We start from the raw sequence: 17765 nt of genomic DNA on the forward strand, positions 1-17765 counted from the left end.
TATGTTGCTTTTATGTGATACATGTCAGAGAGTCAAAGCTGAACATCAAAGACCTATAGGATTATTACAACCAATGAAGATACCTGAGTGGAAGTGGGAAGAAGTTGGTATGGATTTCATTCTTGGGTTACCACGCACTTAGAGAGGTTATGATTTGATTTGGGTGATAGTGGATCGGTTGACTAAAGTTACTCACTTCTTACCTATCAAGACTACCTATACTGGTCCCCAATTGGCTACATTATATATGGAAAGAATAGTATGTCTGCATGGAGTTCCCAAGAAAATTGTCTAATTGAGGTACTCAATTTACATCTCATTTTTGGCAGCAAGTACATAGTTCATTGGGAACAAAGTTGAATTTTAGCATAGCATATCATCCTCAGACAGATGGACAAACTAAGAGGATTAATCAGATATTAGAGAACATGTTGAGAGCTTGTGCATTGTAGTGTGGTACAAGTTGGGACAAGAGTCTACCTTATGCAGAGTTCTCGTATAACAACAATTATCAGAAGAGTCTTAATATGGCACCTTTTGAAGCTTTGTATGGATGAAAGTGTAGAACCCCATTATTTTGGAATCAAATGGGAGAAACTCAAGCCGATGTTCTAAGAGACACAGAAGAGCAGGGAAGGATGATTAGAGATAACTTGAGAGTGACACAATCTTGACAGAAGAGTTATGCTGACACTCAGAGAAGAGAGTTGGTTTTTGAAATAGGGGATTATGTTTACTTAAAAGTATCACCTATGAGAAGTGTGAGAAGGTTTAACATGAATGGAAAGTTAGCACCAAGATATATTGGGCCTTTCAAGATTTTAGAGAGACATGGAGAAGTAGCTTATCAGTTGGAATTGCCTGAGAGTTTGTCAGGTGTACATGATGTGTTCCATCTGTCCCAGTTAAAGAAGTGTTTGCATGTACCAGAGGAGTAGATACCATTAGAAGAGCTTATAGTTAAGGAAGATCTCACTTATGAGGAGTTTCCTATATGGATTTTGGAGACAACAGAAAGGGTTACAAGGAGCCGAGTTATAAAGATGATTAAGGTTCAGTGGAATCAGTATATAGAAGATGAGGCTACTTGGGAAGGAGAAGAGGATTTGAGGAAAACATACCCATAGTTATTTGAGTAAGCATTGTCCGAATCTCGAGGACGAGATTCATTTTAAGGGGGTAGAATTGTAACACCCTAAAATTTCATTATTTTTAAATAGGAGAAATGATTTAATTATGCCTATTGTGAGCATTTGAATTTAGAAAAATTAATAAGCTATGTTAAAATTAAAATCAAATATAGGTCTACATACATGTCTATGCATTCATGTTGCTGTATATTATTTTGTATTGTGTGGTTGGAAATCAGATTTCAAATTGATTTGAATTTGCATTCAAAGGTTGTTTGGAAAATAGAAAAATAATTTCCTTCACCCTCCTATGCTTTCAGCCTACTGGCCTACTTCTCCACGCTGGCCTAGCTCGACCTCCCTCCGTGCCCCGCTCTCCTTCGCAAGCGCTGCCCCATTCTGCTCTTCCCTTCGCTGTGGCCCATTTCCGCAATTGGCCCAGCTTCGCTAGCAGGCAGCCACGCCGCGCCTGCATTCCCCTCTCTCCTCTTGCTGACGGCTCAACCCCACCTGTCAGCATCACCTTCTTCCTTGGCTCATGACCAGGATGGACTCTGCCATGGCCACCGCTGTCGAATCCGCCTCTGCTACGCCGTGTTGATGTGAACTCCAAGCCAACTCCGCCCTTAAATAGCAGCCGAGCCCGCGCCGCCTCCCTAATCCTCCTTACAGCCAGTTTCTACCTCACCTAGAGCTCACAGTAGCTGTAGCCCTAGCGCCACCATCGTCATCGGGATCGTGTAGCCACCGCGTGCCGTCGTTGTTTCCCCACTCGTGTTTTTAGATTCGATGAGTCTACTGTCGTCCTCTCTTTCTTCTAGTGTTTTTGGTTCATTAAACGATGGACCGTTGGCCCCGAAGTGCTAGCGCTGCCTGCTCTGGCCATGGCGCTGCCGTGTCGGTCTATTCTGGCCGGCGAGTTTCCTATTCCCTCACTCGATTCAATCTGTGACGTTCAAATCTAATCCAATGGCCCAGATTCCATGATACCCTTTCGTTGGCATATTTACAAAAAAGGCCATTACAATTATTTGAGTCTCAACCCGTTGTCCCTAGTTTCTTTCAAAAGGACCCCTGCCTTTTCTGATAATAGCACCCGCAGTCCTCGGCCAGGTTTAAAAATCAGGTTTTATTTATTTTAATTAAAAAATCAAATTCCACTTATTTACAGAATTGCCACTATCTTCTATAGGCCACAAAATCTTCGTTTTAACTCCGATTTGATCTGTTCAACTTGCGTTAGGTTCATAATTCTATAATCTACATGCTAATACTACTGTTAAGTATGTTTTCAACTTTTAAAATTTGAGGTTAGATTTAATCTATTATTTTATTAAAGGAAAACTTGTTTAATTCATAACTTCTTCGTTTTAGCTCCAATTTTTGTGATCTTCGTGTCTGTGTGTTCTAGTGAGACATAGATTCATTTTACAAACTTTTCATCTTGATTTTATGCTGATTGGTGTACTGTTCTAATCTATAGCTTTTGTTTGCTATGCATAATTGCTTCTGGATGCTTGTATGTTGATGTGATTATTGAGTATGGATGGTGAGCATTTCATGGGAGACCAAGTGTATTACTTTAACGAGCTAGATCAGCAGGAGTACTTTGTTCAAGGCAAGTATAGCATGGGATCATCCTTGTTTCCTATTCACCTTAATACATTTAATTCATGTTGCATGTGTCACCTTGATAGTGATTTCCCTAGAACTGAACTTATACCTTGTCTCCTATGGGATATGCATTGGGTAGCTTTGCTAGTGCTCAATTAAACCATGATCTTGTAACTTGACTAATGTTATATGCAATAAACTTTAAAATATGACTTTTTTAGCAACTTGGAAACAAGGGGCTAGAGTATTTAGCTACTTTCTAAATGCTTCAGATTCCTCTCCCTAAGGACTTATCTGTAAGCGAACATCCGGGACTTACAATACAATTATGCGGTCTACATGGCTCTGGCTTTAGCTTAGTATGAGGACCTTTTCTAGCTTGTTAGCGGTTACCTTTATTGGTGTAAGAATGGCTTATCGAATCTGGTATAGGACAACCTCTACTCTTATGTGTATAGCCATGATGGAATTATGCCATTTGACAGGGGGATTCCTATATCTGTTTGCCAAGTGAATCTAATGGCCCTAACTTGTTAGACGAACCTTTGAAAGGCTTCATAGTGACCCCTGCCTGCTCACCTTGGAAGTGTTTTAGGAGTTGCAAACTTGGGCATATGGGTATCATGACTCACAGTGAAAGTGTACAACCTCTGTAGAGTGTAAAATCGGTATATCAGTCGTGCTCACGATCACGAGCGGCCTTGGACCCTTATGGAATAGATGATCACTAAGAATTATTTGTTTATGCTATTCATTATTCATGTTTATATTGAACATGTGTTTTACTTTGGGATTGAAACAACTTGTTGCTACTCTTATGCTAAAATTGTGACAACTAAAAGCTGAATGTTGTAAAACCTGTGTCAAGCCTTTTGAGCCTCATGAACCCCATGTTACACTTGTTGTGTACGACATGTACTTACGCTTGTTTATTTTCATTATTTGGATAAAAATCTTGGATGGATAATAGATGGCTATGGTAATGATGACTTTCCTGAGGATTACTAGACTTGTGGTCACCAGTTAACGTCCCTGTGATATGGAGCTTCTGTGAGAGATCTTTTCTTTATACTTCCGCTACATATATGTGAAGACTATGTTCTATTATTCGTGATATAATAAACACTTGTGATGATACTATTCATAATTTGTCGGCTTATGTGTGTGACTGATCTCTGGGCGCACATAAGATTTTGCATCCCATTTTATCCTTAAAATTGGGTGTGACACAGAAAAGAAGCATCGTGCTATGCAAAAGTTATTCATAAAATGAGAGAAAAAGAAAAAAGAGATGAGAAAAAGTGGACAAGTGTCCAAGATATTTCAAACAATGGGTACTTAGATGCCCGCCTGAAAAAAAGAAAAGATGTATAATATAGCCCATGTTCTCTTGCAAAGTTGTTTCTAAGTTTCAAAAGAGAGATATGTTTTCAAGGAGCATAGTAGAAATAGGTTAGCCACCAAATATATCCACCATACATCCACACACATGCACATCTTGACTTGATTGTATGAGTCAACTCTCTTTGGATCTGAGGTTTGACTTTACAATATATGTATTGCAAGTATACTCTTTCATGTTTTTTCCACTCCTATGAGCTCCACAAAAGCTTTAGTTGTAGTAAGAGAGAAAGGCATAACATCACTTTTTCCTTGGTGAGGATCCACAAATATCACATATATTGAGAGACTTGAGAGTGTCATACATTGGAAGCTCTGAGTTTTATTTTGAAAATTTATAAAAACTCAAGAATAATAGGTGAACAAAGAACTTGAGACATAGTGCTTGACTTGATCGTTCTATCTTTCAATTGCTCAAGACCTAAGTGAAGGCTGAGATGCCCCATGGTTGAAGGTAATATGGGTAAGTTTGAAAGTCAGATCGGTTCATTCTAATCTGGAGGAGAATTATTGTTTGAATGCATGTGTACTTTTAAGGAGTTGCATCGATGTTTTCAAAATTCTTAAACTCTTGATCTATTTACTAAGTTTAGCTTTGCTAAGGGACTAGCAAAGGTTAAGCTTGGGGGAGTTTGTTGATGGTAGTTAACAACCATTATAAATCATCAATATAACATGTATAAGGGCATAAATATAATCACCAACGAAGGTCTAGGGGTTTAAACTAACAAATTCCATGAGTTTTGGTGAATCTATATTTTCGGCAGGGCTTATTTAGAAAATTATCAAGGTGGACCTACATGTCAGATTTAATCACCCTTATTCATAGCAAAACGGACACCAGAAGACTCTATAAGAATTAAGAGGACTCCATGCCAAGGCAGAGGCTAGCCGACCCCACCTATAGGCCACCCGAGCTCCTAGGCCCACTGTTAGCCCCTCTTTTGAATGTCGGTTCTCCACCGCCTCTTAGGTTGCATCTACGCCGTCCTTTAAGTTAGTTTGATCCAAGGGATCACGTTGGATGCTCTGGGCTATATATACCAGCCCTTGCCACTCCCCCAGGCATAATAATAACTCCAGTCATCAAGTCATTTGAGAAGACTAAAACCCTAATCATCCTTAGAGCTCCACCATATTCTAGGGCATAGCTAGTTAGGCTAGGTCTAGAAGGAGGCAAGAAGGCTTTGCTTAGATTCCTGATCTTGTCAAGAGCGTGGTTTGGTATTGTGGTAGAACCTCCTTAATTATAGGGCCCACATGCACCTGTCAATGTCCAATGACCTCTGACGACTATGCATATGTTCTCGGTAACTTAAGAAGTCTGTCGGGTGTCCTCGGGAAACCCGAATCATCTATGATTTCTTCCGAGCAGGATCCATTATAGAGTCATTGCAGTATTACAATAGTTTATTCATTAATTTACATCAGAGTAAAATAGCGGCAGTCTTACAATACTTAGTTACAAAACAGTTGTTTCAAACTTTACAAACTAAGTACGATTATTATTACAAACCATAGTAGTGGAGTAGCATTAGTAACATAAAACAAAACACACAATTCAAGTGCCCTGCCCAAGGGCCACACATTTACTTGTCATCTTTGATTTGAACAACCATCATGCAGCATGGTCCAAGGCAGACCTGCTCATGAGGCTCACCTGCAACAAGGGTTAAAGAACCCTGAGTACAAAAGTACTCAACAAGACTTAACCGACGTAAAAACGGAGAAGACTCAAGAATGCAGGCTCGGAGATTCAAGGTAAGGCTTTAGCAAGAATCAAAGTTCTTTTGCGTAAAAGCTCTCTATCAAGATTCTTTCTTTCAACATTTAACTCTTCATACCGATCATATATAAAGATGACATGATCCATACTGAGATCATGAACTTCATATCAAATTCTTTCTCAAATCCTACTCAAGTTCCATTTGTTAACTACGTTGATGAACAGTGAGTTGAGTCTCCATAACCGAGGAGCAACGATGATTCGAACCAATTATAGCCCACTTGGGGATTCCTAGCCACATGACATATGCAGGTCCCTGACCTACATATACCAACCTACCCTCAGATCCTTTAAAACAAGAATGGGTCCATGCCACCCAAGAGCGCTAGGAGATGATGATCATGGTGACATGCTCTGCTGAGGCTGGGAGGGTGCTATGGCTCTGGCATGAGCTCGACAGAGTAGGACGACGTTGACAGAAAATAGAGGAAGGAGAGAGTGATGGGAGGGCACTTCCAGACTTATCGGCGAGCGAAGAGCGGCGGTGAGAGGTGCACTTGACATGCAACGACAGCGCAAACACGTCAAAGCTAGAGGTGTCACCTAAGGGCGCGCGTAGAAGCCGGTGGAAGCTCGCTGACGGTGAGTGTCTGCCTGCTTGCACTGTTCAAGGTATTTACTGAATTGCCACTCACTTCATTTTTCAAATTACTCTCAAATTTGTAAGGTAACTAAAAAATCTCCAAAAATAAAAGTTGCTCCAAATTCAAAGTTCTACAACTTTCCTTTAATAACCATACTCTAATTCATTCTACATTTAGAAATACAAGTTTAAAATCAAAAGGGGCACTTTAAGAATTTACCCCCTTTCAAATTACTTCAAATTTTATATAACAACTTTGAAAACTCTAAAAACCAACTTTGTACACCTTGACAAGATCTACACTTTTCCTTTTAGGCTCAACCCCAAAATGTGCTTAGATTTTGAATTAGGTTTTCCAGGGTAGAATTTAAATGCTGGAAATTAGGGTTTTGGAATTCCAATTCAATACAAAGGTTTTGAACTTGATTCATCCCATACAAGTCAACACATATAATCATAAAAATAAACTTGTTTTAGTGAATACATATCAATGTTTTCACTAACAGAAGAATGATGTGCAATGCATATGATGACATGGCATATTTTCGTGTTTGAAACACCAGAGGTGTTACAAGTATAATCCTTGCACCCCCTCTCTTTGGTACCTCCATTATTCTTATATGCTAGTTACAATTGTTATAACAATCTTAGTATTCATCTTATTCATGTTCTTCGTTATAATGTTCATCGTCTACTTTGATTATATGCTTAGTATAGTTAGATTATCATCTTGTTCATGCATAAGTTCGTATAGCGCTCACTCTAAGGTACCATGAGTGAGTGGTCGACATTGTGTAAGCGTGGTGCTTATACGTTGTTTACCTACGGATACACCCTATATTCTAAGTCATGTGGTAGATTGTAGATGTGCCACTCCCATTGAGTCCTTTGTAGTCCACTCCCAGAATATAGGTGCACGTATGGTTCGGTTACAAAGGAAGAACACGCTTTGTTCTTAATCTTCCTTAGTAATATCCCTTATGTGTAGATATGAAGATGATCTTAGCAATGACTACTAGGTATAATTGCACTAATCAATGTATGCTTTGACTTGTAATTAAGAATGACTTAGGAATTATTCCTCTAATATTCTACCTGACCATGCTAATGCCATAGAAAGGAGTACTCTGAGTGATTTATCATTATCATTGATCAATACTTATCGTATATCTTATCCTATGACTTACCCCTATTATGATTAGAACATTGGTTATGATTTATTTCTCCATCAATAGTATAAGTTATCAATACATGTCCTTGCCGGACCTTCTCTGTGGTAAAAATATAAATAACAATACCTAGAATACTCTAGGGTGAAGTGCTACATTGGTGTAATTATCTGTGTGCTTGTAGATTCCTTTCATATATTCATATCTATTCTTCCTAGTCACATACATTAAAAAAGAACTACTTAGTATTATTCTAGTAGTAATACTATGGAGTACCAACAAGCATCTCTGGCATCATCACTAGGGATGATAACCTAGTAAAGTAATGTTAGGAGATATAGGTTTATAATAGGTGGCTATTAAAACAAGTGACAAGTTAATAAATACTAACAGGAGTGCCTCCGGATTATTAGTGCAGTTGTTCGGCAGATCAAAACCACTCATACACTATCATGTTTTCATCCACAATAGGAAGAAAACAAGCAGAATTAGCCTGATAAACTATGGCTACCATTACATGCATGTGCTCATGATCATGTCCTACTAGATTCTTTAACCTATGCCCTCCCCAGCTATGGCACCAGAAATGCTTGTTGGCGTTTCTTAGTGCAATCACCAAGTGTGGAGGTTTTAAGCCCATCACCGGCAATGGCGTCGGAAATGCCTATTGATATTTCTTTACACCACCACAAAGATTGAGTTAACCTTAGTGACACCACCAAGAAACAACAACTACAATAGTTCTTAATGATTATAGAAAATATCCACAAGCACATGGATCTATCGTTGTAGCATTTCACCTAGAAGTATTCAGGGTACCATTATTTATATTTTGCCAAAGGAGGGCAAGGTATGAGTCTAGCATGAGCATAAACAAGATTACATACTTGCATAGTGGACCAATAGTTCATGGCAGGGGTAAAAATGGAATTATAAGGATAGTGGACACACAACTGAGCCCACCTCAAGGATAAAGGAGAAAACAAAGAATAAAAGAATGTTCCTACATGGAGCCGACATGTTCAAATATAGCCATACAAAGAACAGTTAATGATCATACAAGTTATGTGATTAGAGTTAGAACTAAGTTTGAGATGGACGGGGAGATCTCCAAGCACTGGTCTGCCAGCAAGTGCGAGAGACTTTCAAACTCCTACACAATACCCGAACATGGGGGATTACAAAGGACAGATAGGGTTGTCACCACCTGCCACCTACCCCTCCACCGTGGGGCACCATCATATCTGAAAGTTCCTATGCACCACACCCGTGTACAAAGAAACTACCTATATCCCCCAGGTCCCTGACCCTATGGATCGATAGGTAAAGGATATGGGCAAACCCAAAGGAATGATGAATCACCACCTCAACTTAACCCTACTTCTACTCATACAAACCATAGGAATGATTAAGCATGAAGTTGAACATGTTAAGATCATAACACACAAACTATATGCTAGTTCATATATCATGATTATAACAAGGCAACTATACTCTAGTTCATATGCACTACTATATAAATGATATGAGAGCATGACTATGGAAGAACTCTTCATAGTATTATTCATACCAAGATGTCACTCTACTCCCAAGGAGCCAAGCCCTCCTTGATAGTTTTGCTAAGTCCAAATACTATACTAAAACTAAGAGAGTACAAGTAGAGAGTGGTGAGGTGTGTAGGTCCCAATGGTGTGTGTTTTGAGAATGAGATCCACCCCTTCTTATATAGTGAAGTGAAGATGGTTTGGTGTGGGAAAAATAGGAAACACCCAGGAACCACCATAGCATGGCGGCATGCAACCGCCAGAGCAAGGTGTGGCCGAGGCACGCTAGGGACGTTGTGGCCACACCCTAAGTGCAGGGTGCAGCCGCACCCTAGCCTAGCCCGCTCACCATCGCCTTGCCTTGGTGGGCTGCTAGCTAGGCCTAGGTCATGTCCTTGGTGGTGTTCAGCCTTAATAAGTTATGTATGTGGGCTTCTTTATTCATTTCTCTTGCACATTTCTACTTTACACTTTCTACTTTGTGCCTTTTGCTTGGTTTTCCACTTGTATTTGAATATGAGTCCTGCAAAACATATTTCTTCCAATGCAGTGAAAGCATATTTGTCAAAAGATTATGTAATTCTCCTATTTTGGACATTATTTGGTGGTCGGATTCGATCGTTAGTGATAGCCAACAATGCCCATCTTGTTGAGGGTGCTGGCGTAGAGTATGTTGAGGCCGCTGCCCCCTCCATTAGCACCTTGGTGAGGCGCATTGTGCCCACAATCAGGCTAACCTCGAGCGGGCAGCGCCCCGGATAAGGGACGCAATCGGGGTGATCTTCTTGGTCGAAGGCGATGGCCATTTGGGACCATTGGAGCCACGTGGGGGCGGCGAGAGTGTGAACATCATTCAACTACTGCTCGGTGATGCGGCCTACCAGCGGGACTCATGTGCTTGGGAGCCCCTAAAGATCATGAGGCAGCGCTCGGCCTCGGGGAACTCATTGTCTTCTTCTTAGGCGTCGCCTGCTGGGCCGCTGGCCTTCGGGGCAGGCTTTTGGGCCTTGCCCTATTGGCCGAGGATGCTATGGATGTAGCCCTTCATGGTAGCGTAGTCCTTGAGGAGATTCTTTGCTTGCCTCCCATGGAAGGGCAGGGGGCCTCGAGCGCCTTCTATAAGTGCTCTAGGCATGCGCCACACCCATGAGGCTGAGGTATGGCGGTGTGGTCGGCCGTGGCCACCATCTCCTCCCCATGGCGCTTCTGGTCCTTGTTCTACTTGTCGCAGCCTCATTGGGATGAGGTGGGATCATCGGCACCGTCTCCACCACTAAGGTGGTAGCGCGGCCTTGGCTTTCCCGCTGAAGTTGGCCTAGACCGCCTCCTCATCGGTGGTGTTCTGGGTGGTGACATCTAGGAGCTCGAGCATCATGCGTGGGGTCTCGCGGCTGAGCACCTCGCTGGTCAAGCCACAGATGAAGCCATTGATCATGTTGGCATCAGTGATGTTGGGGAGCTCATTGTGCTTCTTGGAGAAGCATTGAATGTACTCCTAGAGGGTCTCATCGGCCCTCTACCTATAGTTGTGGAGGTCCCAGGACTTCCCTGGGTGGGTGTAGATACCCTGGAAGTGGCTGATGAAGAGAGAGCAGAGATCACCCCAGCAACGGATGCTACCGGGCTCGAGTTGCTCAAGCCAAGCTCTGGTCGAGCTTGATAGGAGCAAGGGTAGGTACTGGATGGTGAAGTCATCGTCTGACCCCCAGGCTTCATGGCTAGGCGGTAGTCCTCTAGCCAATGGTCTAGGTTGGTCTTATCATCGTACATAGAGATGTGTGTCGATGGCCAGAATCACCTAGGGTAGGGAGCCGCCTGGATCACTACCCTGAATGCTAGGGGCTGAAGTGATCTGGGATGGCGCATCCACCTCGCTACTCAGGGGTGTGGGACTACACCTGAGCATGGCGTCTAGCCTTGATGGTGTCACAGACATCACGGTCATTGCCGATCTGGTGGCGCATAGGGGGGCACCAAGGAGAAAGGTCATGCCTTTGCTCCTACCGAGGCTTGGTGCCCTAGGTCCACAGCCGGTCGAAGCTATTGCCAAAGGTGTCACCGCTGCTTCCTCCCATCAGTGGGGCATGAGCATCGGAGCGGTCCCTATTTGCGGTGGCCACCATCTAGGATGGCCGAGAGAGCACGGTGTGATGCTGGGAGGCTAAACACTCGGCCTGCTACTCGAGGGCAATGTGGAGGAGCCACTTTGCCTCGTTCAGTCGCTGTTGGTCTTTGGGTCTGGCATGTCAAAGATGTCTTCTAGGCGGTAGGCAGTGACTGCCATGTTATACGCCACACAGGGGAAGTGGAGGCCGTTGGGAGCCCCCATGCGAGCGTCATCATCATCGCCAAGAGGGTGCGTGGCTTGTTGCCATGCAAAGTCCTACCTTTGATGCTTGAGCTCTGCCTTGGCAACCTCTAAGTCCACCTGCCAAGTTCGCAAGCGGTCTGCCTTCTCCTAAAGGTAGGCCACATGGTTGCGAGGACTCTGGTTCGGCGGCGTGTGCCCGGGTGCCTCCTCGGTAGGATCCTTGCTATCGATGTGGTAGCACATGCACGGTGGGGCGTTCTAGTCGATGTCGTCGGAGTTGTACTTTGGGCCGTTCCCAAGAGGACCTCGAGGAAGGCGCAAAGGGAGGAGACATCGATGCCTGCTACACCAGAGAGGATAGCACTCCATGACGCCTCACTGCTGATGAGGTGCTCTAGCACCAGTTGGAAGGACGCCGCCATGTTCTGAATCCTAGAAGGCAGGTCCGAGAGGTAGTAATAGAAGCGGTCAGGCAGCGGGAGCACCTCATGAGTGGTGATCTAGTGGTGAACGTTGGCCAGCTTGTAGAATGTTGGTCTTGCTTAAGGTGTTGATCATCGAATCATCACGTTGCCTTCGTCCAAGTCATGTCTTGCACCCTATTGAACTATAAAACAATCACTTGCAAATTCATTAGTCTAATTTGGTTGTGTTGGTCATCAAACACCAAAATCCAAAGTAAATGGGCCTAGGGTCCATTTTCATTACATTGGAGAACAAGAGGCAACCCTTACTACTGGGCCCGGTGTATGGAGGTTAGTCCCATTTCTCCATGTGGGTATAGTTGTAGACCTCTACAGAGTTTGAAAGCCTGAAGTCCTTCGGGACAAAACAATTTGGTTGTTCCTACTTTCTATACCCATGGTAGTGTAATCGATGGAATATGAGCACCCTAGATTTATATACGATATATGACTTCTTTCATTCTAGTTATAAAGCATAACATAACTTACCTTTAAGAAATGCCATTGCTTTTCTGCAAATATACAAATGCCTGATAGATTACCCTTTGCACCCACCAAATATCTATGTGTTGGAATTAAGTCCTGCGAGTATGAAATGTACTCACGATGTTGCCGTTAAGTTGTTTGCAGGTACGTGATGGATCGGGTAGAGCCACAGCTCTAACCACCGTGGTATAGTAGCACTTGGAATGGGCATTCTGATAGTGCTACAAGTTAACTCCGAAGTATCGACTGAGTGATCCTGAGAGATCAACCCTAGAAGGGACGTTTGATTTTGTCCATTGGTTGGACCGAGTTGTGGAACCTATGTAAATATTTTTCCTATTTTTAATTATTTATGTAATAGCCAAGTACTATTCATTAGTATGTGTCAGTTTGCAAATTGGACTGTTATGTGCCACTCAACCTGATCCTGAAGAGGAGTTGCTACATGCGCTCCTAGGGGCCACACGGTGGTGATTTAGCGACAACCCCCGTGACCCCTGTGATAGAGCACATCTGGCACATGTCAACTGCTTGAAAGATCATTTGTTTCTTGGTCATCAAAGAAGCAAAATAGTGTTGCATTATCAACCATCGAAGCCGAATACATATCCGCCTATAGTTGTTGTGCACAAATTCTTTGGATGAAGGCTAGTTTGAATGATTTTGGAATCAAGTTCAAACAAGTGCCATTGTTTTGTGACAATGAGAGTGCTATCAAGCTCACCATCAATCCGGCTCAATATACAAGAACAAAGCACATTGATGTTCGCCACCATTTCATTAGAGATCATCAACAAAAAGGGGCCATTTGAATTGAGAGTGTGGGCACCAAAGATCAACTTGCCAATATATTCACCAAGCCACTAGATGAAAAGAGGTTTTGCAAGCTAAAGAATGAGTTGAACATATTGGATTTCTCAAATATGTGTTGATGCACCCCACTTATATGACATGCCTCTCCTTCGAGCAATCCAAGGTAAAAATTGTTTGGCATGGCATACATTCTTTGCTAAGGACTTGTTTAGTTCATCTTGTTGTTCCTCATGTTTTATAGGCTCATTCATGAAAATCAAATGAATTTGATGCTTGTATGGTACCACTATTGCTTCTATGCTTGACTTGATCTAGTGGTAGCATATAACATGTTTGTGGGCTTGTGACCCTAGTGCTTGATCTAGAAAACTAACTATAAGTGTTAAACTCAACATGATCAAGATAACCCTTTGAATGAGGTGTGAAGAAGATTGTCCTTAGATCAAACCAAATTAAATATCTTTGGCAAGTGTTCTAGATTGAACCAAAATTAGGAAAATGATCCTCACCCCATTGATTGACATTGATAATCTTAACCTATCTAAAATTGAACCTTTGTGGTCATTGATGACAAAGGGGGAGGGAAACAAAGATATAAGTGATAGGGGGGGATAATTGACATAAGGGGAGAGAAATGACAAAGGAAGGGGATCAATTAAAACTTTGAGCACACAAGTAGGGGGAGCAAGCTCATGGACTTGGTTTATGCATTTGAATGTGCATTTTCATATGCTTTCTTGCATTTGCCAAGTTTCAAGTGAAGAGACATGCTTGTGTGGTGTATTCTAGTTGTAGGTTTTGAATGATGAAATGAAAAACTAGCATGCATAGGATGATAACTAGATATGCCTTACTTTTTGGTTTCATAAGTGGTACTAGAACCTTGCTTCTAATGTTGATCTCATGAGGTATCTAGTGTTTATGTTGTTTTCAAGTGATTACAAGTGGTATCTAGCAAACAATGGTGCTAAGGATGGTATATTGGCGCACTCCGATTGGTATCACATTTCAAAGGTCCATCTCTTATACCTTAGCATCATTTGGTAGACATTACTCCCCCACATTTCCTATCTTTGCATATGTGCAAGCTTCAATCCAAACTCTTAGCACACATGTAGGGGGAGCTAATGCTACCAATTCAGGTTCATGAAACTTGTCCAAATCCTTTACACATGGTAAGCAACATGGATTCAAAATGATTTCATTTCATATCTTTGTGCAAGGGTTGTCATCAATTACCAAAAAGGGGGAGATTGAAAGCTCTAGTTTGGTTTTGGTGAACTGATAAAACCCTAGATACTAACCTTTGGCACTAAGTGTATATGGGATAGGTTAGTACACATTCCAAGTGGTGGAGCAAATCAATGAAGATCATGATGGTGGTGAGGCCATGGTGATGATCAAGTGCTCAAGACTTGGAAAAGAAGAAAGAGAAAAACAAAAAGGCTCAAGGCAAAGGTATATTTGATAGGAGCTTTTTATTTTGGCACTCAAGACACCAAGTGGTTGTGAGTGTGTTTAGGATAGATAGCCATACTATTACGAGGGGTGAAACTCATCGTGAAATGAGATTATCAAGGTGCCACTAGATGTTCTAATTCATTGCATATGCATTTAGTTTCTAGTGAGTGCTAACACCCATGAAAATGTTTGTGAAAATATGCTAACACACATGCACAAGGTGGTACACTTGGTGGTTAGCACATTTGAGCATGGGTGGTGAAGTTGGATAAGAAAAGGAGGAGTTGTGCAGGGACCGAACCCTGGACCAGACTTAGCCCTGAGTCCGGTCAATGTTGCACAGAAGTGGTGTGGCCTCGGGTCCTGACTGGACCCTAGTGGAGGCACGCAACCAGATGCACAGGGCCTACATCCGGTCATAGGTGATGTACGCTGATGCAAGGGCAAGTTGCTTAAGCACATAGCACAATGAGAGGTCCGAACTCTGGCCGAGTCCAGTCATGGTCGAGCAGACACGTTCGGTCATGAAAATACCTCTTGGGGTAGTTTCTGTACTCGACCGGACTCCAGGAGGCATTGTGTCCGATCATCGTCTAGGGCGTTCGATCTTGGCGCAAAGGCAGCATGGGGGCACATGAGCAAACACTGGGTGACCGCGTCTAGTCTACCTCTGTTGCATCTGGTCATCTCCAGACCATTGGCGCGCAACAGCTAGCCATTGAAATCGAACATGTGAGGTTAAATGCTGGGACGCGTGGCAGCATCCGGTGGACCGGATGTTGGGGCTAGCGTGTCCAGTCATCCCGACTGGCTCATCTGGTTAGCCCATGTTTTGTGCAGTGAGGAGCCTAATGGCTCTATGCATTTGGGGGCTCTATAAATAGAGCTTGGCTGGCTTGGGCTCACTCTCTTGGCCATTTCTATTGAGAATACACCCTAGTGAGCCCAACCAATCCTCTCTAACTCATCTTGATTGATTGATTCATCATTTGGTGAGATTAGAGGGCATCCAAGTGCATTGCTTTGAGTGATTACATCTAGAGGCACTTGGTGATTGTGTTTCACTGTAGGATTCACTTGTTTCTCTTAGAGTTTGCCGACTCCTAGATGGCTTGGTGCAGCAAGGATCATCGAGTGGAGGAAGGTGCTTATATCTGGTTCCAATCGTGGTGATTGTGAGGGGTTCTTGACCTTTCTTTGGCGGAGAGCCAAAAAGGTACTCTAGTGGATTGCTCGTAGCTTGTGAATCCCCATCTTGTGTTGGTTGTGCGGCACCCGATTGCGGGTTAGGCGTTTGATGCCTATTAGCGCAAGAACTTCTAACTGGGTGAATCACTACAATGAGGACGTAGCTTGCCACCAAGCAAGTGAACCTCAGGGATAAATCATTGTGTCATCATTGTCTCTAGGATTCTCATTGTGATTGATTAATTGTCTCTTGCCACGGTAGTATAGCCCTCACTACCTATCTTGCATTCACTTTCCTAGTGTAGCTAAGCTCTTTAGTGTAACTAGTTTTGAGAGCTAGCTTGGGTCTTGTTAGTTTGGTTAGTGAGGCTCTTTAGGTAGTCTATGAGAGCTCACTGACTTAGAGAGTAGTGACTTAGCCTCTTGTGTGACATAGAGATCATAGATAACTAGAATTGTGGATACAAGGCTTGCATTTTTAGAAGGCTAGAGCAATACTCGCACTGCCATTTAATTGTCTAACTACTAGGTTAAGTGTTGTTGTAGAAATTTTTATAGGCTATTCACCCCCTCTAGCCATTAGGACCTTTTGGAGGTAGAGTTGATCAAGCAATGGTGATGTCAAAGCCTATGCATGAACCTTGGTGTTGCTACATCATTGCTTCCTCGATCACGCGGAGGTGGCGGTGCCATGGCCGTCCTTCTCCGACCACCTCCTGATTGCACCCTTACTCGACCTACAAAGAATAGCCATCTAAAACACAAAAAACAAACCTGTACATGAAAGGCCACTACCTAGCACGCCAACTATTAGATTGTTTTGCTCCGGTAATAACTACCAATGTGATCGCTTAGATGGAATTAGATGGTTACACATGAGACATAAGGATTTATACTGATTCAGGGTGCGGCAGCGCATAAAACCCTACTCTAGTGGTGATGCTACTCTTGTATTTGTATGCTTAATTACAGGGGCTGTTGCTCCTAGCTACATATAGATTAGGATGATGGAAGATGGATCCCGAGGTCGAGGTCCCTACCCTCCTTTATATAAGTAGAGGTGGTAGGGTTACAGAGAGGGTGATTGGGCTAAAAGATTGGTTTCCTAGTTTGTTACAAGATATGTGCAACAGAATGATCCTAGCTATCGTCTAGATACGCCTATCTTGGTTTGCCTTGATCTCCATGTTGGTCGATCGCATCAGCCCTTGTAGGCTTCCTCCTTGGTAGCTGCTGGGCTGATAGCCTAGTGATAGTCACATATACAGGTAGTGCGGGTACCCCTAGCCCATATATCTGATAGGTTGCATGCGGGATCTCTGTGGAATATGCTGTGCAACCACCGTCAAAAGTTGTATAAGAGGAGGTGGAGGGCCCCCTCTCTTGCGCACACCTCATTTTGTAGCTGAACACCTCACACCTTCACACTTGTACTCTTTTACATTTTAGTAGTCTTTTGGAGCTAAGGCAAAGCTACCTTGGAGGGCTTGACTCCTTGGAAGGAAGTCTTGGTATGAATAATATGAAGAGTTCTTCTATAGTCTTGTTCTCATATTATCATTATAGTCATACTTGTGAACTAGAGTATAGTTCTTTTGTTATGATCATAGCATATGAACTAGCATATAGTTTCTCTGTTATGAATTTAACATGTAGAACATTAAACATAACCATTCATATAACTTATATGATTAGAATTAGAACTAAGTTGAGGTGGCGCATCGTCATTCTTTTGGGTTTGCCCATGTCCTATGCTTGTCGATTCGTAGGGTCAAAGTACCAAGGGGATATGGGTAGCTTCTTTACACACGGGCG

Source organism: Miscanthus floridulus, chromosome 16 (assembly GCF_019320115.1).
Source record: "Miscanthus floridulus cultivar M001 chromosome 16, ASM1932011v1, whole genome shotgun sequence".
Classification (NCBI taxonomy): domain Eukaryota; kingdom Viridiplantae; phylum Streptophyta; class Magnoliopsida; order Poales; family Poaceae; genus Miscanthus; species Miscanthus floridulus.